This window comes from Stenella coeruleoalba (assembly GCF_951394435.1).
Source record: "Stenella coeruleoalba genome assembly, chromosome: 4".
In the NCBI taxonomy this organism is placed as follows: Eukaryota; Metazoa; Chordata; class Mammalia; order Artiodactyla; family Delphinidae; genus Stenella; species Stenella coeruleoalba.
Window position 1 is genome coordinate 79,587,244 of NC_137149.1, and position 25,193 is coordinate 79,612,436.

The 25,193-nt window shown below is 36.3% G+C and overlaps 1 pseudogene across 1 annotated transcript; it reads left to right on the plus strand.

Annotated features, from left to right (window-relative positions):
* Positions 1 to 23,970: 23,970 nt before the first annotated feature.
* On the plus strand, positions 23,971 to 24,125 carry LOC307185576 (large ribosomal subunit protein eL39-like; annotated as a pseudogene). Its single transcript has one exon. The product of its transcript is annotated as a large ribosomal subunit protein eL39-like (transcript).
* The last annotated feature ends 1,068 nt before the right edge of the window (positions 24,126 to 25,193 follow it).

Below are 25,193 nucleotides of genomic sequence, written 5' to 3' on the forward strand. Positions count from 1 at the left end.
ATCAGCCCCACAGAGCAAAGTGGACACTTATAACTTAATTCTTTTCCTTTTATCTGTATTAAATTTTCAAATGTGGCTCCAAACTCTCTGTGTCCCAGTTCTGATCCAATCATGCATAACATTGAACATAATCCCAAGAAATATCCTTTAAAAGAGACTCACAGCTTTGGCAGTATCAACAGTAGCATTACTGCCAGACACAAGATGTGTAATTAAAATGGATGACACAATGCTCTTCCTCTTAGGCAAAAATGCCTGTTGTTGAGAGAGTGCACTGCAGAGCCCAGATCTTGGCTAAGAAGTAGAAAGTAAGTGAGTTGGAGTTATACTTTCTTCTATTTGCAAGAGACTCTTCAATTGTGTTTGGGGCTCAAAATAAGATACAATCTTCTTAACCAAATTGCTTTTAGAAATAAATTGAAAATTTTGTTACCTAATTCACAATTTTTAAAATTACCAATACTTTTAAAAGCAACTTTCCTATTATTCTGGTTTCTTTTCTATTTTATCTATGTATGTACTTATCAGAAAATAAACCATTTAGCTATTATTACATGTACATATAGTCTCTAAATGAGAAATCCCAATGACATGGAAAAACTTAACTGACTAGAATCTTTCAATCATGTTCAACAAGGTAAGAAAATGAAATGATACCGAGATCTACCTAAAGTATAGGTTGAGTGGATAACAGTTCACATTCCACCCTCACTGGCCAATCTGGTGAAAAAAAAACTATAGTAGGTGTAATACAAGTTTCAAAGATCTTCTCAAGACTTTTGACATTTCCAGACATTATTAATATTAGCTTTAGTTGAATCTGCAAATTTACCACAATTACTTCTCAATCACCATGAACCCAAAAAGCTGCAACATACTTTCAATCAACTCAGTTATTCAATAGTTTGTCCTTTAGCAAACTGAGGCATTTATAGACTTTTCTAAATTGAATACGTTATTTTCTGTCCTATGCCTACAATTTCAGACTTCCAAACAACAAGGCATGTCTTAGTCCTGCAATGCAGCCTACCAACCAGAAACACACTCTCTTTCTCTCTTTCTCTCCCTCTCTCTCCCTCCCTCCCCCCCACCCTCTCTCTCTCTCTCTCTCTCTCTCTCACACACACACACACACACACACACACACACACACACACACGATCCAAGTCCCTAACTATAAGTTTATTGCCCTTTATTTGTTAGTGGCATGTCTCTTCTACTCACAATTCTTCTTATTTATTGGAGTTCTTAGTTGAAGTATTTACTAATAAACCAAAAGAAAAATGCCACAGAGCTGTCCCAGTTCTGATGTTCAATATTCCCATGGCTCCATTTAAGTGAAATTACTCTACTCATAACTCCTGATGAGAGGGTAGTCCTAGATGGCCATGACTTGTATAACTTGTCTTAGCTCCCTCTTGACCAAGCCAGAAACAAATAATTAAAATTTAACAATAATCTATAGGCACTCCAGCAACACATGATGTTGCCTGCTATATCCAGGTAAGCTTAATGAAGCTGATTTTCTCTGGCATGCCAGCTTGGAAAGAACTGAGCAATTGACAGAGGGATCTAAAATTACATACAAATTAGCAAGAAGATATAATCAGGGTTTAGAGGCATGGAAGTTGAATCTGGGAATGAGTAACCACAGACAGCCACACTCATGAGGACATAGAAGCTATGAGGTAAACACTGCGTGAAGGAAAGGGAATAAAAATTGTGTCAAAGCAAAAGGAGAAAAGAAATAAGGAGAATAAATAATGAGTAGATGGAAGATAGAAACTAGCTAGCTAACAACTAGATAGAAGATATAAGCCCTTTTCTATTTAAGTCACTGTAATAATATCTTAACTGTACCCTGTGTTACGCTTGCCCACTGGGATCCAGCCATTCTCCATACAACAGCCAGGGTACAGTCTTTTAAATCATGCATCCTATCACTTGACACCCTTGCTTGAAATGCTCCAAAAACTTCCCAATGCATCAAGAATATATAATCTAAGGGCCCACATGAGCTACCCAGTTCCTACTGCTCCAACCCATCTCAGATCATTCTTCCCTCCTGCTCATACGGCACCTGTACCTGGAATGTTTTTTCTCCAAATCTTTTCTTCATTTAGAGCACTGATCAAATGTCAGCTGTTCTGAGAGGACCCTCCTGACCACCCACTCTAAGGCACCCTTACGTTTCACCAACCCTTCTGCTAGTCATTCCAACACCCGGTTTTATTTTCTTTTTAAGCACTTGTCACTACCTGTAATTCTCTTATTTGTTTACTGGTTAAGGTCTGTTATTTTTCTCCTCTAGGAGAATGTAGGCAGAGACCTTGTCTGCATCCCCAGTGGTAGGAACTTGATAAAGTATTTAAGAAAGGAATACTTAAAAGATGAATGGAGAGAAAGAAGAAAAGAAGGGAGAGAGGGTGAAAGGGAGGGAAGAAGAGTGAGGAAGGAGGAAAGAACCTCCTCCTGAAGAAATCCTCAGTGCTGCTCTGGAGGCTCTCTTATTTTAGATCCTGCTTTTCCTACAGGAGTTCTTAGATTTTCTAGAGTTCTACAGTTCCTGCTTCGTCTGTGACCTGAAAGTCCACATTTTCCTCTTTGTCTGATGAACATAAAGCTTTATACTAAACTCTCACTTATATAAATTAGCTTGCATAAATTTTATTTCCTTCCTAATAAAAGGAGAAAAACCCTTATAGGCATAGCAGTAATGGCAGAGAAGAACCTGAGCATTTAAAGATAAAATGGCTCTCCTTATTTCTCCACTAATTAAAAAGAAGAAAAAGCTCAAATAATTATATTTTACTTTCTATTGTCCTGTCATGCAATAATTTCATATAAAGTTTCTTCTTAATATAAAAATATGTTCATCTTGAAATTTTTAGAAAGTATAGAAAATCACAAATAAAAAGTAAAATCCTTCCATAATCTATCACTTAGTGAGGATTACTGATAATGATTTTTGCATGCATTCTAATAAAGGTGACATCATAACCTACATAATTACTTATAATCTGATCTTTCACTCAATATATCAATAATATTCCCATGTCTTTATTCTTCTACACCCTTCTTTTTATTTCTTCAGTTTACTTCATACAATATAAATAATTTTATATAGTTTACCATTATGTTTTACATTTAGATTAGTTGGAATTTTCACAAGTATAATGCTGAGATGAACTTTCATAAAATTAAATTTTTCTATAAGTACATAATTTTCCCCTAGAATAAATTCAAGGAGTTGCTATGTATTATTTTGTCTTCTGAGTCACAATCATACAACTGTAAAATGCTTAAAATTCAACAATCAAAACGAATTATTGGTTAAAGAAAACTGGAGTGAGAAAGAATATTTGTAGACATCATGAAATACATTTTTTCTACAATATTGTAGAACAATGCAGATAGATGGCCAGTTTAGATAGTAGGGCAGAAAAGTACTGCCTCAAAAAAATATATTGCACACAGGAAATGTTAGTAGGAAATTAATGAGCTTTTTAAGTACCTTGCGTCTTTTTTAAGACCTACAGTGAGGAAGGTAATATAAAGTTAAGTTGCCAGTCAGATGACCTCTTGGCAAAATTCTTGTTTACAATCATAAATGTCTTTAGGGCTCATCCATCAACACATATTAAAAGTTTCTTTAAAAATTCTGGGGTTTCCCTGGTGGGCAGTGATTGAGAATCTGCCTGCTAATGCAAGGGATACGGGTTCAAGCCCTGGTCTGGGAGGATCCCACATGCCACGGAGCAACTAGGCCCGTGAGCCACAACTACTGAGCCTGCGCATCTGGAGCCTGTGCTCCACAACAAGAGAGGCCATGATAGTGAGAGGCCCGCGCACCGTGATGAAGAGTGGCCCCCGCTTGCCACAACTAGAGAAAGCCCTCGCACAGAAACGAAGACCCAACACAGCCAAAAGTAAATAAATAAATTTTAAAAAAAAATTCTGAACATTCCCATTGACTTAGGATCAGTGCCTATATTTCTTTAATTTAATGGAGACAAGCCAGGGGAAAGGAAGAGGAAAACAGATGGGGAAAGAAGCTGTCTTTTCCATACATTTTTCAAAGAAGCCCTAGGTTTGAAATCCTCTGGAAGAAGACCTGCCTTGTGAGCTGAGGAGAGGAGGACAAGCCCTTGTTAATCAGAGATGACACAAAATCAAGATTTTTCAGAGCAATACCTGCAGTAAAGGATAAGTGTTCTGACAATGTCAGTGTCTGCAAACATCTTCTAATGCCACCAGGTAAACAATAATCACCATCAGCAGTATCCAATGCTTATTCAGCTAGTCATGGAGCTAAATGACCCTTACTCAGATTTCTGCTACAAGATTTCCAGAGGTAAAGAAACTCAAATTCAGCTAAAAAAGAAAATCACTACAAAAGAATCAAAATAGGGTATGTGATCACCAATCATCGATGGTGTCCAAACTGCCAAAGAGCAGGCAGTCAGTGATCTTCTGCTTATTGTTTTGGGTCTTACTATGTGTTATGAAAAGCATTCTTTCCATAGGTAGACATTCTATGTATATAGAGAAAGGTGGTGGTGTGATGAAGCCCACACCACAGCTGATACTGACTATCCCTTCTTAATTCTGCTTCTTTTGTGATGTCATTTAGTAGCTAGCAATTAGCCATGGTTGGAAGTGTTTTCAAGGAGATTTCTTTTTTCTCAAAATGCCAGGTTTAGTTTACCAGCATACTCCTGGAAACCTAATTTTATTTTGTGAATTATATATTCATATATATATAGACTCTCCTGATGGATAAAGTAAAATATAAAACAATAAAATCATCAGGCACAGGCTATGCGGGCAATGATATTAATATTAGGCCCGGAAAGCAAATTATCAATACAGACCCTTCAATGAGAGCCAAAAGGCAACTTGATTTTTGCTTAGTGACATTGCCTGCTGGAATGAATATTCATAAATGTACTTTTTATAATTATCTAATTTTACTGAGATACCTTTTACATAGAGTAAAATGCACAACTCCTAATATAGCTCCATGAGTTTTAACACATGTATAACCCATGCAGCTTAACAACAATATAAAGATATAAAACATTCCTTTCACCTCTGAATTCTCCCTTGTTTTCTTTCCAGTTGATAACAGAAACAGCCCTCTACTCCCTGCCCAGGTGACCATAGTTCTGATTTCCAACATTACAGGTTGGCTTTATCCATTCTAGAACATTATCTAAATGGACTCAAATAGTAAGTATACATTTGTGTTTGACTTTTTCACTCAAAATAATATTTTGAGATTCAGCCTTGTCTTTTTTCTGTAGTTCTTTTATGTTTTTCAAAAAATTAATCTTTTATCTGGGAATAATTTCAAATTTATAAAAAATGTGTAAGAATTAGAGTAATAAAACACACAAAATGTATACCTCTTAGCCAGATTTACCTGGTACCATTTAACTATTTGTTTTAACATTTGTGCGTGCTCTGTATATATTTATACACACACACATGCATACATACATGTATATACTTACATATGTATGCAACTATATAAACATCTCCAAATATAGAAAAATTTTCTTAAACATTTGAAAAGTTACCTGCATCATGGCAATTTGCCCATATATATTAGGTAGGTTACCTAAACATAGATATTCTTTTACAAAATCACATTATATATTATATTCAGTAAATTTAATATCAATAAGATTCTTTAATAAACTATCCCATATTATAATTTTGTCAATAGACTCAGTTAGATCCTCTATGTGACCTTTCTATCCTATACAGGGTCCAGTCTAATCAGACTTCTTTCTTTTTTATTGTAGAGAAGTATTCCTTTTTATGATAGATTTAAATTGTTTATTCATTCTTTTGTTGAAGGACATTTGGGTTACTTTAAGTCTAGGCTATAATGAATAAAGCTTCTATAAACATTGTTGTCTACATTCTTTTGAGGACATATGCTATCATTCTCCTGGGTTAAAAACAGTGAAACTGTTGAGTCATAGAGCAGGATATGTTTAACTTCATAAGAAATTGTCACACAGTTTTCTAAAGTGGTTGTACAATTTTACAGGTCCTCACAGTTATATGAGCATTCCAGGAACTTCATACCCTCATAAACATTTGTTGCTGTCAGTCTTTGAATTTTAACAATCTAGAAAAATGTGAAGTGTTACCTCATTGTGCTTTATTTAATATTTCCCTGATGACAAATCATATTAAGCATCTTTTCATGGCTTATTGACCATTGTTATGCTTTCTTTTGTAATGATCTGCTCAAACCTTCTTTCCCATTCTTTTATTGATGTTTTTCTATCAGTAGTTTGTAGAAGTTCTTTTCATTCGTTAAACTTCTTTGTCAGATATATGTATTGTGAATATTCTCCTATTATTTGGTTTGTTCTTTTTTAGTAAAGCTGTCTTTTGATTAGGAAAAGTTTTTAATTTTGATTTAGTGCACTTTTTTTTTGTCTAAGAAATATTTGCCTAGTCTAAGGCCTAGAACTTTTTAAAGTCTCAGCTTAACATGAGTAGTTCTATGATTTTTCTTGAATTAATTTTGGGAAATAGTATTTAAAAGAGTCAATGTTCTTTTTGTTGTTGTTGTTCCACAATTATACAGAGGCATTTGTGTCAAAGGTTTTCCTTTCCCTGTTGGATTATATAGGCACATTTGTTTAAAGTATTGGTCATATATTGTGATTCTATTTCTGTAGTTCTATTACATTGCTTTGAGTCTATACTAATGCCAATATTACACTGTCCTGATTATTGCAGCTTTACAATGTCTTAGAATTAGGTAATATAAGTATTCTCACTTTGCTCTTTATCAAGATTGTTTTGTTTCTTCTGAGGCTTTTGCAATTCTCTTTTATACATGTATATTACAGATATATATCTATATTAAGCTTTTCATTCTCTAAAGAAAAAAAATCATTTACTGGTAGTATGATAGGGTTATCATTGAATCCATAGCAAAATTTGAAGTGAATTTACATCTTATACACTGAATCTTCCAACAGCAAACATGGCATATCTCTCCATATATTTATTCTTTATTTTTCTCAGTAATGTACTGTAATATTGTATAGTACTAAATAATGTAGCAATGTACTGTTGCTAGTATACAGAATGCAATTGTTTTTTATAAATTGATTTAATATCATGGGAAGACACTATACCCAATCTTTATGCTCATTTCTTTCTTTGAATTGTTTTACTAGTAGGACTTTCATAACAATGCTGAATACAATGGTGAAAGCAAATATTCTTGCTTTTTTCCTGATCTTAGGGAAAATGCATTCAAAATGTCACCATTAAGAGTGATGTTAACTATAGATGGTAGATGCCTTTTATCAGACTGAGGACATCCTTTTCTAGTCCTAAAATGCTGAGAATTTTTATTATGATTGAATAGTGAACTTTATCAAATCTGTTATGTTTTGGTTTAGCTTCCCTTTTTTTATCTACTGCAGTATTCATACGATTTTTCTTCTTTATTCTGTAAATGTGGTGAATTACATTATATGAATATAGCTCTAATGAGATGAAACTTACCTTTTAAAAATTCACAGTATTTCCTGTAAAATTCAATTAGCTTGATCAAATATAAACAGTCATGTAACAGCCACCACAATCATGATATGAAACATTTCCATGATCCCGAAGTTTTCTTGTGCTGTTCTCCCTTCACTTCAGTCAAGCCTCTGCCCTCACTGACAATCACTGACTCATCTGCCCCTTGTCACTGTATTTTCAACTTTTCCAGAATTTTGTAAATCGTATCATATAGTATAGAATTTCTTGTGTCTGGAGTCTTCGATTAAAATAATGATTTCGAGAAAATACTATCCTTCTTTATTAAATTGAATTGACACATTTGCCAAAAATCAATTTACCCTACATGTGTGGGTCTGTCTCTTTCCATTGATCCTTACACCAATACCAAACAGCCTAGATGACAACCATTTTAGAATTAATCTTAAAATTAAATCCTCCATCTTCATTTTTCTTCAAAAATTATTTTGCAAAGTCTAGATCATTTGCATTTTCATATGAATTTTAGCATCTACCTGTCAATTTCTACAAGAAATTTTGCTTGAATTTTAATGGAATACTTTTAATCCATAGATCAATTTTCAGAAAATTGACATATTAAGAATATTGAGTCTTCCAATCCATGAACATGGGATATATTCTATCTGTTTAGTTAGGTTTCTTTAATTTCTCTCAACAATACTTTGTATTTTTAGTGTATAAGTACTTCTCAAAATTTATAAAATATTTCAAAGAAAAGATATTTCTATGCAACTCATTTAGGATTGTTTCTTAATGAATTGATTTCTTTATCATTCTGAAATTTCCCTCCTTATCCTTGGTATTATTCCTTGTCCTGATCTACTTTGTCCAATATTAGTATGAACACTCCAGATTCTTTATGTATATCCTTTTCTATCATTTGCTTTCATTCAATCTGTGCCTTTGTATGTAAAGTAAGTTTCTTGTAGGTAGCAACTGGATTTTGCTTTTTGTATCCAATCTGACAATTTCTTCCTCTTTATTGGATTTATAGATCTATACATATAATGTAATTATTGTTATGAATGGATTTCAATTTACCATCCTTATACTTATTTTCTATTCATTCCATTTGAATTTTGTTCTCTTTATTCTTTGTGTTCTGCCTTTCTTTGGGTTAATTGAGGACTTAGGTTTCATTTTATCTGTACAACTCTCTTACTAGTGAAATCTCTTGTCTTGTTTTGATTTGCTTAGTTTTTAGTCATGTTCTAGGGTTTGAAATATATATAAATGTGTGTATATATATGTATATTTGCAATTGCAATATATATTATATATATAACTCCAAATATATATTTTATATTTGTAATAATAATAATTAATAATAAATATTTGTATTTCTTTGCAATAAATAAAACCTATTATAATCTACCTTTAAATAATACCATACTTTTTGAGGTATATAGTATAAGAAACTTACATTATATGTCCATTTTCCTCTCCATCCTTTGGCTCATATTATCATACACCTTATTTCTACATATGTTATAACCTCACAAAACTTTGTGATTTTTGCCTTAAATAGGCAATTGTCTTTTAAAGCAGCAGTCCCCAACCTTTTTGGCACCAGAGACCAGTTTCTTGGAAGACAATTTTTCCATGTACCAGGGTTGGGGGGATGGTTTCAGGATGATTCAAGTGCATTACATTTATTGTGCACTTTATTTCTATTATCATTACATTGTAATATATAATGAAATAATTATACAATTCACCATAATGCAGAATCAGTGGGAGCCCTGAGCTTGTTTTCCTGCAACTAGATGGTCCCATCTGGGGGTGATGGGAGACAGTGACACCTGAAGTGTGTTGCTTATGTCCGGTCTACTCTGTAATTTCATTTTGGTTACTGTCACTGCAGAAAACCCTGCTTCACAAAGATAGGAGTTTGGAAATGGAAGCAGGCTTTTCAGTGCTTTGCTGGCAATCTCACGGTATTCTGCCTTGACTTTAATCCAGAATTTATGGAGATTTGAAGTTGTCTCAAACATACTTTTAAGACCACCATCATTTGCGATCTCAAGTAGTTGATCCTCTTCCAGGACAGACAAAGTCGGTTCACCTAGCTTATTCCCAAATGGGTCATGGATCCATTCCTTCCCAGTTTGCGGGTCTTTTGTGGTTGGGAAGTAATGCTCAAACTCTTCTGAAAGCTGAGATAGATGATCATGCACAAACTGGGAGAAAGAAGGCCCTGGCTCAGTCTCTTTCAAAATCTCTGCTAATGTTTGAAACATGTCAAAAATCCCAATGTTCACTTGTCGCCCCCATAATTCCAGTTTGGCTTTGAATGCAGCCACTTTATCTGCCAACTTGAACACAGTTGCCATTCTCCGCTGAAGTGATAGATTGAGTTCGTTGAGCAGGTTGAATATGTCACACCAGCAAGCAAGTTTTGCAACCAGCGGTGACTGAAATGTGTCACTGAAGTGTGCTGCCAGTGGTGACTGTTTTTCTAAAGAAATCTCTGGAGTGGCTCATGAAATTCAAAAACTCTGGCCAGTGATCTACCTTTAGAAAGCCATCTCACTCTGTGTATAAGAGAAGACGCGTGTGCTCTGCGTCCATCTCCTCACAGAGCTGCATGAACAGACATGAGTTAAGGGCATGTACTTTAATGTGGTTGATCATTTTAATCACATCCTGCAAAACTTGTAAAGTTCAGGTGACATTTTTCAGCTAGCCAGCATTTCTCTATAGATGACACAGTGCATAGACTCACATTCAGAAGTGACCTCTTTGACCTGAATAGTGAAACCAGAAAGCTGTCCAGTCATGACAGCTGCTCAGTCCATGCATATACCGACACAAAATGACCAATTCAGTTTTCCTGATATGTAATCATTCAAAGACTTGAATAATTCTGCAGCTGTGGTATTGGTTGGCAACAAAAGTGCACATAACATATCCTCATGCACATCCTCCTGAAAAATATATTGCACAAAAACGAGCATTGTTGCCTTGTTGTCAACATCAGTAGACTCATCAACCTGGATTGTGTACCATGGTGACTCATTAATCCTCTCTAACAACTGTGCCTCAATATCCTCTGCTATTTCATCAGTTCATCTAGTTATGATGCTAGCCAAAAGAGGAACAAGTGCCACCTTTTGAACTGCAGCCTCTCCTAAAAGTTCATGACAAACGTCCTTAGCAGCAGGCAGGATCAACTCTTCACAAATAGTAAAGGGCTTCTTAGCTTTAGCAATGCAGTTAGCCACTAAGAATGATGCTCTCAGTGCAGACACATTTGAAGTGGTGGCCTTCAATACTTGCTTCTGTTCTTCGTGTTCACATTTTTTTCTTTTGAAAAACTCCAAATGCTTGTCTTTTAATGCAGGGTGCTTAGTCTCCATGTGGCGAAGCAGTTTTGAAGGTTTCATGGCTTTGTTGGATAGCTGGTCACCACATATGATACAAAGCGGGCTTGGAGAATGTGAATCACCTGTTGCAATGAACCTGTAATTTAAGTAAGAGTCTTGGTGTTTCTTTTAAATGCACTTTCTTTTTGTTGGCAGTCTTAGAGTCTTCTACTGTCTCAACATTGGTTCTTTCCCCCTTTTCAAAGAAGCTCTCCAGCAACATTTGTTTTTTACTCATTTTGGCTAGGTTTAGCTTGTGGGCTTACCAAAACTGTGACTGAGATAAGTGTGCAGTGCAGGAAAGAGGCACGGATGGAAGTAGTAAATAAAATAATGGGCAGGCCATGTGCGGACTAATATAAGTGTCAGATTCTGACTTAAAGCCTGCCACCAGCTGCAGCTGTACAATTGAAGTACATCAACTCACTTGCCTCTTTAAATCCTACCACCAGATGCAGCTTAATTGTCACTTGCCACTAACTGATAGGGTTTTGATATGAGTCTGCAAGCAATTGATTTATTATGGTCTCTGTGCAGTCAAACCTCTCTGCTAATGACAATCTGCATTTGCAACCTCTCCCCAGCACTAGCATCACCACCTCAGCCCCACTTCAGATCATCAGGCATTAGATTCTCATAAGGAGTGTGCAACCTAGATCCCTCGCATGCATGGTTCACAGTAGGGTTCACGCTCCTATGAGAATCTAATGCCGCTGCTGATCTGACAGAAGGCAGAGCTCAGGCAGAAATGAGAGCAATGGGGAGTGGCTGTAAATACAGATGAAGCTTCACTCACTCACCTGCCACTCACCTCCTGCTGTGCAGCCCAGTTCCTAACAGGCCACGGACCTGTACTTGTCCAGAGGTTGGGAACCCCTGTTTTAAAGAGTCTAACATTATATGAAAAATGTTTTTACATTTATCTAAATATTTACCTTTCCAATTCTTTTCTCTAGATTTAATTTTCCTTTCTGACATTTTTCTTCTCAGATTGGTAAAAGTTCTATAACATTCTTTGGAATATGTTTCTAAGCCTCAGATTTCATTTATCTGAAATTCTTTAGTTTGCTTTCAGTTTTGAAAGATGATTTCACTGGATGTAATGTTCTAGTTACATCTAGTTATTTGTAGTTATATGTCATTAATTCCTCTGGCTACTTTCAAGTGTTTCTCTATATCTTTGGTCTTCAGCTGTCTGAATATGACATTCCTATATGTATCATTTTTTGTGTCTTTTATCATTTTTTGTGTCTTTTATCCTACTTGAGTTTGGCTAGCTGCTTGAATCTGTGTGTTGCTATTCTTCAAATCTGTAAAATGTTGAGCCAATTTAAAAAACTTTTCTGCCTCATTTCTTCTTCCCCTCTGGAATTCAGACTATAGATACATTTGACCACTTGTTCTTGTCCCACAGCCTACACAGGCACAGTTAGTTATCTTTCAGTATATTTTTTCTGTGTGTTTGAATTTACATAATTCAATTTACATATTTATATTATATATGTTTTAATAATACATGTATATCTAATTTATCTATATTATTATATATAATGTATTATATAACAATATAATTGTATTAGCTAGTGTTCAAGTTTATTGATTCTTTCTTTTATGATGTTCAATCTGCTCTAAATTCTATATAATAAACTTTTTATTTTGGATGTTGTAATTTTTTCAGTTCTAAAATTTCTACTTGCTTTTTTGTTATAGTTTGTACATCCCTGCTAATGCCCTGCATTTGCTTACCCACTTCTATCTCTTTGTATATTATTTGAAATATTTGTAAAAACTGTTTTAAAGTCCTTGTCAGTTAATTGCAACACCTGGGTCATCTTTGCGTCTACTTCTACTGACATTTTTCCTCTTGATTATGGTTAGATTTAACCACATTTTTGTATGCCTAGTGATTTTCAGTTGAGTATACTGTATATTGTGGCTGACCCACTGTAGAAATTTTGGATTTTGTTACCTTCTTCTAATCATATTGGCTTTTGCTCTGACAGGCAGTTAAATTACTGGCTTATTACCTTGATTTTATGGAAGCTTAGTTTTAATCTTTGTTAAGGTGGTTATATTTTGATTTTTCCCTTAATCCTAGAGCATAGCTCTCATCCTGGGCTTATTTCTACTCGAGGGTACATGTCACTGGGTCACCCACAGTAAGCTGCCTACTGGATGTAGCACTGTAAGAGCAAAAAGAAAAGCATAAGGATCCATAAAAGGAGATTTTCTTCCTACAGTGTACTACCAGAGCCCTTTGCTGACAGGGTCTAACCTTATGTCAGCTGATAAAGAAAAAAAATTTGTAAGGTTCAGTTCCAATATCATAATTCAAGGCAAAGAAAAATGGACTTTGATAACTGCCATAGATGGTGTAATACTTCCTTAATTGTTATAAAATAGAAAGGAAAGAAGTCACAGTCATTTCATTTCCAACCTCCAGTCATCTAACATATCCAAACTTCAACCTGTGTCTCTTCATCTTAGTAACATTGTTATTTTCTGTAATATTTTCTATTTACTCATGCATCATCCGAAATCGGGAAGTGCAGTGTCAGCTGTTGCAACATCTGGGCCATCTGTGGTTTTGTGAGAACCTACTTTGGATTCAATGGAACCCCTGAGGTTTCCACTGAGACACTCTAATTTGGCAGGTCTTGAACTTTAAACTTTTCTCACCAGCATCCCAGAAACATCTTCCTAGAAAGTTTCACCAGCACCCCAGTGCACACTATCCTAGTGAGTCTTGCTGACACCCCAGTGAAAAGCTTCCTAGGTAGTCCTATCACCAACATAGCAAGTTGCTTCCTAGCATATTTCACCAGAATCAAAATGAACAGCTACCTAGAGAATTTCCCTGGGACTCCAAGTGTTTTCTCCTCAGCAGCCATGGCCTGTGACCCCTCAGCAAACCTCCTTCATCCAGTTTTACACAGACACATACTTCCTATGAAGACTGAATCTCAGCCCTATTATGGGCAGTATCTCTTTCAAGTTTGTTCCTTCCTTAAGTATACTCCCTCAACCCTAGATATACGTTTCCAGCACTCTCTAGGGTTCTCTTTACCTCCTCTTAGTAGTTAGTCCCACTTTATAATTTATTAATGCTGCTCAAATTACTGGTTTGGTTTCTGTCTCCTTAATGGACCCTGACATCTTTAAACCACCTCAATGCAACATGAATTACAACTTTTGAAAGAAACTTCTCAAATGGCATACAGTTGAATTCAATTCAATTTAGGGTTCTACAAGCTATGTTTGATGCCTGAAATATCTACAAATGGGACAATAGCAAGAAATGTAAATTTAGTTAGAGTAAAGTTAAGGAAACACTGGAAAACTAATTCATCCTGAAGCCAACACACCACATCAAAAATAGTCTAGGAAATATAGTGCAGGTGTCAATGTGTCATGCTCCTTTGATGGCAAAACATTTCATCTGGTAAATATAATTGAAATAATATGACGCCACTTAACAAAGGATAATACAAAATTCTAAATCTGTACTCTATGAGTGGACTTTCTACTTGGTTACTGACATTTCTTTTTTAACCTGTGAACATGGGTTCAAATACTTCTTTCAAAGCCCATTACTCAAAGTACCTGTGTTTACCTCACATTCCTTCTCCCAAAACAATTCATTTTCCCCTCCCTCTCCAGTCTCACTGCTGCTCTTTCTTCACACTTGTTTGTAGTGCTATTTGTTTTTCATTGTCACAGGTGGAGACCAGGAGCCTGGAAAACTGGTAAGTACTGGATTTTGTTTTACCCCCTAGATACTTGTAGCAACTGATTCCTTTTCCACTGGGGGGAGGTGCTGAAACTTGAGAGACTGGCTGCTGTTTGCTCCTCCTGAAGCTTATTGACTGTCAGTGTCTCTGGGAACCACCTGCTGCAGCTGGGGAATGTCAAATGGCTTCAGCAGTTCCTACTGAGAAAGTGTTCATTTCCTTAGTGATAATGTGTTTCCCTCTAAGATATTATTGAAAGATCATTGCTACTGGCTATTGCTCTCCTTAAGAAAGGGAGCTTTCCTTTCAGCAAGATATTGACTGAAGTAGATAAATAAGCTTATTTTATCATTAAAGACTCCATAGGACTCCCAACTCTTCTTTATCCAGAGTGATGGAAATAGGTTAAAAAATATTCTGATTGATGAGCATATAAATTATTCCCTCCAACTCAACAGGTATTTAAGAAGTATCTAGTATATGTTTAGAATCAAGTTAAAGCAGAAGTATTCATAATTTTAAAAATATTAAGGCCCAGAGTCAAACTTGGGATATTTAAAGTTAACACTTCTACTTAATACAAATGTAGTATAGGCAGCCTTTAAAAGCCCCAAATTCCTCATCTATAAACAGAGATGATAATACTTCCTGTCTCTCGTGATGAGTACATAAGACATTTCACATAGAGTTATTAATAATTATTATAATTTAAAATACATTTTTAAATATTGGAGAATTGTATAAAAACTTTCCTGCCCTCAAGAAGCTTGCATGAAGCAAGAAATAAACAATAAAATACAGTATATAATAAATTGTCAGGCCGTAAAAAATAAATTTTATAAATTACAGCACTACTAATATGTGTAATGAATATTTAGGAAACAGAGTCATCTCCTAAAGTTTTCTGAAAAACTTTTAAGAAAAGATGAAAATGTAGATAGGCATAAATTAAGTGCATGGATAAAAGCAAGGTATGCAAAACTAATTATAACATTTGAATTTTTTACATCCAAAAAGTCCTGGTCCCCATCAGAACATATATTCACTTTAAAAAGTAATACCTTATTATCTCTGAATTCATGAGACCTAAAAATTATCATTTTTTGCAATATCATTAAAGAAAAAATTGACAAAGCAAGAAAGTCTTGGTCCCTGTTTCTTTAACGAAGTAGTGTCACTACCTGGTAACAAAGCAAAACTCCCTGTGTATGTGGGTAAATGTAAAAGTACACCAAATTGGGGCAGAGTCAACATGGCATACTAGGAGGATGTGGAATTCATGTCTCCTCACAACTAGGGCACCTACCAGGCACCAGAGGGGGACCATGGACACCTAAGGGTACGGGAGGAAAGCCCAGCAACCAGGTAGGATGTGGGCCATGGGGGGAGTGAAGGGGAAGGAGAAGTGAAGGCGGACGGGACTGGTGTCCCTGAGGGGCAGCTGTGGGAGGGGGAAAGGGGGACATTGGGGAACCATTGGGAGGGCAGAGGATCAAAAGGGAGCATGGCCAGGTTTCCCCTGCTCACATGGGCCACCGGGAACCTGCTGAGATCCCAGGCCTGATCCTCCGCCCACCTATGCTCCCTCCAGCAGTGTGGGTCCTGAGTGAGTGGGAGGGAGGGAAGGGAGAGCAAAAGTATAGGCCAGACCACTGTGACCAGCATCCCTGAGGGGTGGCTGGGGGAGGAGAGGAGTTCCTACACCCAGCAGGACCCACCCATGGTTAGGGGGTCCAGCAACAATGGGGGAGACCCTGGGGGGGACAGTGGGGGAGGGGTGCAAAAGAACAGAAGGGAACAGGACCAGTGCTTTCCCTGTGCACTGGGAAACCTGTTGGGTTCCCGGGCCTAATCCTCTACCTTTGGAGCCTCCCTCCTGCCATGTAGAACCCAAGCCCCACCGCTACACCTCCACCCAGGGCCCTACCACTACACTCAGAGATACCCTCCAACTAGCTGGCCCTAAACCCCACCTGCACACGTGCACTCAGGGACCTACCTCCAAACTCCAGAACTCCACACTCCAGAGGCCCTCTTTTCAACATGCTGCCTCTCCCCTTCTGCCCAGGTCCTAAGCAGAGGCCCTGCCCCACACTTGAACATCGCCCTGCCAAGGTCCTGCCCCCTGCTCAAATGTCACCCCAACACTGCCTAGGTCCCACCCAACCCTAAACCCCACCCCTGCCTAAGTTCTACCCCACCTAAACTCTGCACCCATAGACAAGGCTTTTTTGTTTGTTTGTTTCTTTTTTCCTCTTTTAGATTTGGGTTCTATTTTACCTTGTTGATTCATTAGTGTTGATTCTTTTATATTTTTATTTTTCCTAATAAATCTTTTATTTTTCTAATTTTCTTTTATTCTTTAGACTTTGTTAGTGATCTCCCCTTTTCGCTTGTTCTTCCCCCACCCTTTTCCTTCTTTTTCTTTTTTTCTTTTTTCTGCTGTGGTTTTATTTTACCTATAGTTTTATTTTTCCTAACATATTTTTTATCTTTCTAATTTTATTTTGTTTTTTATTCTTTGATATTGTATGGCTCCTTTTTTTCTTTCTTTCTTCTTGTTTTTTTTTTTTTTTTTTTTTTTTTTAACTGTGCCACAAAGCTTGCAGGATCTTAGTTCCCAGGCCAGAGGTCAGGCCCGAGCTCCTGTGGTGGGAATTCTGAGTCCAAACCACTGAACTAACAGAGAAACTCAGACCCAAGGGAAAATCTATCCGAGTGAGGCCTCCAGGAGGTCCTCATCTCAGCAACAAGACCCAGCTCTATCCAACTGCCTGCAAACCCCAGTACTGGACGTCTCAGGCCAAATAACCATTAGACAGGAATACAGCCCCACCCATCAAAAATAAATGAAACGACAAAAATCATGTTACACATGAAGGAGTAATGTAAAAACCTACAAGACCAAATAAATGAAGATGAAATAGGCAACCTACCTGCAAAAGAAATCAGAGTAGTGACAGTAAAGATGATCCAAAATCTCAGAAACAGAATGGAGAAAATAGAAGAAATATTTAACAAGGATCTAGAAGAACTAAAAAGCAAACGAACAATGATGAACAACAGAATAAATGAAATGAAAAATACTCTAGAAGGAATCAATAACAGAATAACCTGAGGCAGAAGAATGGATAAGTGAGCTGGAAGATAAAATGGTAGAAATAACTTCCAGGGAGCAGAATAAAGAAAAAAGAATGAAAAGAATTGAGGACAGTCTCACAGACAGTCTCTGGGACAATATTAAATGCAACAACATTCGAATTATAGGCATCCCAGAAGAAGAAGAGAAAAAGAAAGTGTCTGAGAAAATATTTGAGAAGATTATAGTCAAAAACTTCTCTAACATGGTAAAGGAAATAGTCAATCAAGTCTGGAAAGCACAGAGAGTCCCATACAGGGTAAATCCAAAGAGAAACATGCTGAGACACATATCAAACTGTCAAAAATTAAATACAAAGAAAAAATATTAAAAGCAACAAGGGAAAAACAACAAAAAACATACAAGTGAATCCCCATAAGGATAACAGCTGATTTTTCAGTAGAAACTCTGCAAGCCAGAAGGGAGTAGCAGGACATATTTAAAGTGATGAAAGGGAAAAAAATACAACCAAGATTACTCTACCCAGCAAAGGTCTCATTCAGATTCGATGGAGAAATTAAAACCTTTACAGACAAGCAAAAGCTAAGAGAATTCAGCACCAACAAACCAGTTTTACAACAAATGCTAAAGGAATTTCTCTGGCAGGAAACACAAGAGAAGGGAAAAACCTACAAAAAAACCCCCAAAACAATTAAGAAAATGGTAATAGGAACATACATATTAATAATTACCTTAAATGTAAATGGATTAAATGCTCCAACCAAAAGATACAGACTGGTTGAATGGACACAAACATAAGACCCATATATAGTCTGTCTACAAGAGACCCACTTCAGACCTAGGGACACATACCGACTGAAAGTGAGGGGATGGAAAAAGATATTCTATGCAAATGGAAATCAAAAGAAAGCTGGAGTAGCAATTCTCATATCAGACAAAATAGACTTTAAAATAAAGACTATTACAAGAGACAAAGAGGGACACTACATAATGATCAAGGGATCAATGCAAGAAGAAGATATAACAATTGTAAATATTTATGCACCCAACATAGGAGCACCTCAATACATAAAGCAAATGCTAACAGCCATAAAAGGGGAAATCGACAGTAACACAATAATAGTAGGGGACTTTAACACCCCACTTTCACCAATGGACAGATCATCCAAAATGAAAATAAATAAAGAAACACAAGCTTTAAATGACACATTAAACAAATTGGACTTGATTGATATTTATAAGACATTCCATCCAAAAACAACAGAATACACTTTCTTCTCAAGGGCTCATGGAACATTCTCCAGCATAGACCATATCTGGGTTACAGATCAAGCCTTGGTAAATTTAAGAAAACTGAAGTCGTATCAAGTATGTTTTCTGACCACCACACTATGAGACTAGATATCAATTACAGGGAAAAACTGTAAAAGATACAAACATATGAGGCTAAACCATATGCTACAAAATAACAAAGAGATCACTGAAGAAATCAAAGAGGAAATCAAAAAATACCTAGAAACAAATAACAATGAAAACACAATGACCCAAAACCTATGGGATGCAGCAAAAGCAGTTCTAAGAGGGAAGTTTATAGCAATACAATCCTACCACAAGAAAAAGAAACACCTCAAATAAACAACCTAAACTTACACCTAAATCAATTAGAGAGAAAAGAACAACAAAAAAAAAAACCAAACTTAGCAGAAGAACTCATAAAGATCAAATCAGAAATAAATGAAAAAGAAATGAATGAAACAATAGCAAAGATCAATAAAACTAAAAGCTGGTTCTTTGAGAACATAAACAAAACTGATAAACCATTAGCCAGACTGATCAAGAAAAAAAGAAAGAAGATTCAAATAAACAAAATTAGAAATGAAAAAGGAGAAGTAAAAACTTACACTGCAGAAATATAAAGGATCATGAGAGATTACTACAAGTAACTATACGCCAATAAAATGGACCACCTGGAAGAAATGGACTCATTCTTAGAAAACACAACCTACTGCGACTGAACCAGGAAGAAACAGAAAATATGAACGACCAATCACAATCACTGAAATTGAAACTGTGATTAAAAATCTTCCCACAAACAAAAGCCCAGGACCAGATGGCTTCACAGGTGAATTCTATCAAACATTTAGAGAAGAGCTAATATCTATCCTTCTCAAACTCTTCCAAAATATAGCAGAGAGAGGAACACTCCCAAACTCATTGTACGAGACCACCATCACCCTGACACCAAAACCAGACAAAGATGTCACAGAAAAAGAAAACTATAGGCCAATATATCTGATGAATATAGATGCAAAAATCCTCAACAAAATACTAGCAAACAGAATCCAATAGATTATACACCATGGTCTAGTGGGTTTATCCCAGGAATGCAAGGATTCTTCAATATATACAAATCAATCAATGTGATACACCACGTTTTAACAAATTGAAGGATTAAAACGATATGATAATGTCAATAGATGCAGAAAAAGCTTTTGACAAAATTCAACACCCACTTATGATAAAAACTCTCCAGAAAGTAGGCATAGAGGAAAACTACCTCAACATAATAAAGGCCATACATGACAAACCCACAGCCAACATTGTTCTCAATGGTGAAAAACTGAAACCATTTCCACCAAGATCAGGAACAAGGCAAGGTTGCCCACTCTCACCACTATTATTCAACATAGTTTTGGAAGTTTTAGCCACAGCAATCACAGGACAAAAAGAAATAAAAGGAATCCAAATCGGAAAAGAAATAAAACTGTCACTTTGCAGATGACATGATACTATACTTAGAGAATCCTAAAGATGCTACCAGAAAACTACTAGAGCTAATCAATGAATTTGGTAAAGTCACAGGATACAAAATTAATTCACAGTAATCTCTTGCATTCCTATACACTAGTGCTGAAAAATCTGAAAGAGAAATTAAGGAAACACTCCCATTTACCATTGCAACAAAAAGAAAAAAATACCTAGTAATAAAGCTACCTAAGGAGACAAAAGACCTGTATGCAGAAAACTATAAGACACTGATGAAAGAAATTAAAGATGATACAAACAGATGGAGAGATATACTGTGCTCTTGGATTGGAAGAATCAATGCTCTGAAAATGACTACACTACTCAAAGGAATCTATAGATCCAATGCAATCCCTATCAAACGACCAATGGCATTTTTCACAGAACCAGAACAAAAAATTTCACAGTTTGTATGGAATCACAAAGGAACATGAATAACCAAAGCAATCTTGAGAAAGAAAATCAGAGCTGGAGGAATCAGGCTCACAGACTTCAGACTATACTACAAAGTGACAGTAATCAAGACAGTATGGTACTGGCACAAAAACAGAAACATAGATCAATGAAACAGGATTGAAAGCCCAGAGATAAACTCACACACATATGGTCACCTTATCTTTCATAAAGGAAGCAAGAATATACAATGGAGAAAAGACAGTCTCTTCAGTAAATGGTGCTGGGAAAACTGGACAGCTAGCTACATGTAAAAGAATGAAATTAGAACACTCCCTAACACCATACACAAAAATAAATTCAAAATGGATTAAAGAACTAAATATAAGGCCAGAAACTATAAAACTCTTAGAGGAAAACATAGGCAGAACACTCTATGACATAAATCACAGCAAGACCTTTTTTGACCCACCTCCTAGAGAAATGGAAATAAAACCAAAAATAAACAAATGGGACCTAATGAAGCTTAAAAGCTTTTGCACAGCAAAGGAAACCATAAAATAGAAAAAAGACAGCCCTCAGAATGGGAGAAAATATTTGCAAAAGAGGCAACTGACAAAGGATTAATCTCCAAATATAGAAGAAGCTCATGCAGCCCAATATCAAAAGAATAAACAACCCTATCCAAAAATGGGGAGAAGACCTAAACAGACATTTCTCCAAAGAAGATATACAGATTGCCAACAAACACATGAAAAGATGCTCAACATCACTAATCATCAGAGAAATGCAAAACAAAAGTTCAATGAGGTATCACCTCACACCAGTCAGAATGTCCATCATCAAAAAATCTACAAAAAGTCCATTCTCCAGTAGGTCTGTGTCTTTATTCCTGTCTTACCCCTAGGTTCTTCATGACATTTTTTTCCCTTAAATTCCATATATATGTGTTAGCATACGGTATTTGTCTTTCACTTTCTGACTTACTTCACTCTGTATGACAGACTCTAGGTCTATCCACCTCATTACAAATAGCTCAATTTTGTTTCTTTTTATGGCTGAGTAATATTCCATTGTATATATGTGCCACATCTTCTTTATCCATTCATCCAATGATGGGCACTTAGGTTGTTCCCATCTCCGGGCTATTGTAAATAGAGCTGCAATGAACATTTTGGTACATGACTCTTTTTGAATTATGGTTTTCTCAGGGTATATGCCCAGTAGTGGGATTGCTGTGTCATATGGTGGTTCTATTTGTAGTTTTGGGGAGGGGGAAGGGTGAGCTGTGACAAAGCAAGAGAGAGACATGGACATATATACACTACCAAACGTAAGGTAGATAGCTAGTAGGAAGCAGCCGCATAGCACAGGGATATCAGCTCGGTGCTTTGTGACCGCCTGGAGAGGTGGGATAGGGAGGGTGGGAGGGAGGGAGACACAAGAGGGAAGAGATATGGGAACATATGTATATGTATAACTGATTCACTTTGTTATAAAGCAGAAACTAACACACCATTGTAAAGCAATTATACCCCAATAAAGATGTTAAAAAAAAATCTACAAAAAGTAAATGCTGGAGAGGGTGTGGAGGAAACGGTACCCTCTTGCATTGTTGGTGGGAATGTAAATTGATACAGCCATTATGGAGAACAGTACGGAAGTTCCTTAAAAAACTAAAAATAGAAATACCATATGACCCAGCAATCCCACTACTGGGGATATACCTGAGAAAACCGTAATTCAAAAAGAGTCATGTACCACAATGTTCATTGCAGCACTACTTACAATAGGCAGGACATGGAAGCAACCTAAGTGTCCATCAACAGATGAATGGATAAAGAAGATGTGGCACATATATACAATGGAATATTACTCAGCCATAAAAAGAAATGAAATTGAGTTATTTGTAGTGAGGTGGATGGACCTAGAGTCTGTCATACAGAGTGAAGTAAGTCAGAAAGAGAAAAACAAATACCATATGCTAACACATTTATATGGTATCTGAAAAAAAAAAAGATTCTGATGAACCTAAGGGAAGGATGGGAATAAAGACACAGACATAGAGAATAGAATTGAGGACACAGGGAGGGGAAAGGGTAAGCTGAGTCCAAGTGAGAGAGTAGCATTGACATATATACACTACCACATGTAAAATAGATAGCTAGTGGGAAGCAGCTGTATAGCACAAGGAGATCAGCTCGGTGCTTTGCAACCACCTAGAGGGGTGGGATAAGGAGGGTGGTAGGGAGACGCAAGACAGAGGGGATATGGGGATATACATATGCATATAGTTGATTCACTTTGTTATACAGCAGAAACCAACACAACACTGTAAAACAATTATACTCCAATAAAGATGTTTAAAAAATAAACAAAAGTACACCAAATTATATATGAGCTAAATTGTTGAAGACTACATTTGTTAAACAATTATTATTTTGCTCTAGTGCTCTATGCAATGTGATTTGTTTTATTTGATTTCTGTAAGCCATGGCAGGACTCTCTCCCACCTGAACCAGTTGCACTAAAACTGTCTGTTCCACCCTTCCTTAAATTTTAGAGAATGGTAAATTTCCTGAGAAATTGTGGACAGTTAGTAAACTAAAGTAAAATTAAAAGAAGATATGATTCATTTTCCCTGCTAGTGAAATTGCACCTTTTCTGATGACTTCTTATTAGTGGTTACTGCTGCTGTTTGGTGACCTTGGAAATGATAAAACTTGTACATGGAATGATTCCAATTCAAAGACAATTCTGTCACCTGACACTTTTCTGGGTTACAGCTCCCTGCATGTCTTTTGGGAAACTACCCCACCTCCCTTCACGCAGTTTAGGTGGGATAGTCAAACTCCCTTGGCCAAGGACTGGCATATGACCTAAACCAAACCAATCAAGTTCTTTTTCCTCAGTGTTTGTGTCTTGAGCAGAATGACATGAGTTAAAAAACAGTTGAAGTTGCCACTTTTTTCTTCCATCTAGGTGTGTGTGGTTGACACCATTCTTCACTATGTCTTCTCTCAATACTTTCAGGATAAAGAGATTACTGGACAAGAAACAAAAGCAGAATAATCCCATTCCTCAATGGATTCAGATGAAAACTAGCAATAAAATCACTACAGTGACAAAAGGAGATGCTGGAGAGGAACCAAGTTGTGTCTGTAAGGAATTGCACATAAGATGGCCCACGTATTTATGCTGTATCAAGGTTGCTAGCATCTTACCATAACAAGCTGAAAATGTCACCACTATCTGGGACAGCTGGACATGTTTTACTGGGAAAATAATTGTTTTTCTCTTTATTTCTATGTTTCTGTGCAAGTAGGTTGGCTCAGTATTATGTGAGACCTTTTGTTTGGGGGAAAAAAATAAAACAATTGAAGCTGCTACAAAGGAAGGGACCAGAGGAGATGTTTCTGATACTTTTCTCTCCTTTCCAAAGTTTGGTTGTTTAGATTTTTCTGTCAATTTTGTGAGCTTCTCTGTGTATTTTCAACAAATGACTCATTTACTTAAGTTAGATGAGTCAATTTCAACTATTAGCAACCAAAGAGCCTTAGTGATGCACATGTGTACAAAGAACATTTTTAGTGTCAGTAAAATTCAGATCTTTTTCCAAGTTTTTCAATTTGTGTCCAAAAAATTCAAACATGACAGAAAAAGTGATTAAATTCTTTTTACGGCTAAATAATATTCCATCATATATGTATACCACATTCTGTTTATCCATAAATTAGTTGATAAACATTTGGGTTGTTTCAAGTTTTTGACCGTTAAGAATAATGCTGGTATGATTATCTGTATTCAAGTTTTTGTGTGGATCTATTTTCAGTTCTCTTGAGTATATACCTAGGAGTAGAATGGTTGTGTCATATGGTAAGTCTATGTTTAATTTTTTGAGGAACCACCAAACTGTCTTCCAAAGTGGCTCTCGGGTCAATTTGAGTGGACAAATCAGTCTCTGAAAATGATGCTTGCAAAGGAGTTACTGGCATGCCAAGCTCTCCATGATTTATCTGACCCTAAAGGATTCGCAGATGACAGCTGTAGGGCTGCTAGAGTATCTGGGTAACTTTTCTGCATCTGTCAGGAGGTACCTTACTAATGAGAGAATGTTATATTCTGTGATTGATCAAGTTCTCAAAAACAATTTTCTCTTCTTCCTGTTATTGATAGTTCTGAACATTGATATCTTTTACTCCCCATGGAGTCAAAAAGCACCTAAGTGTATGT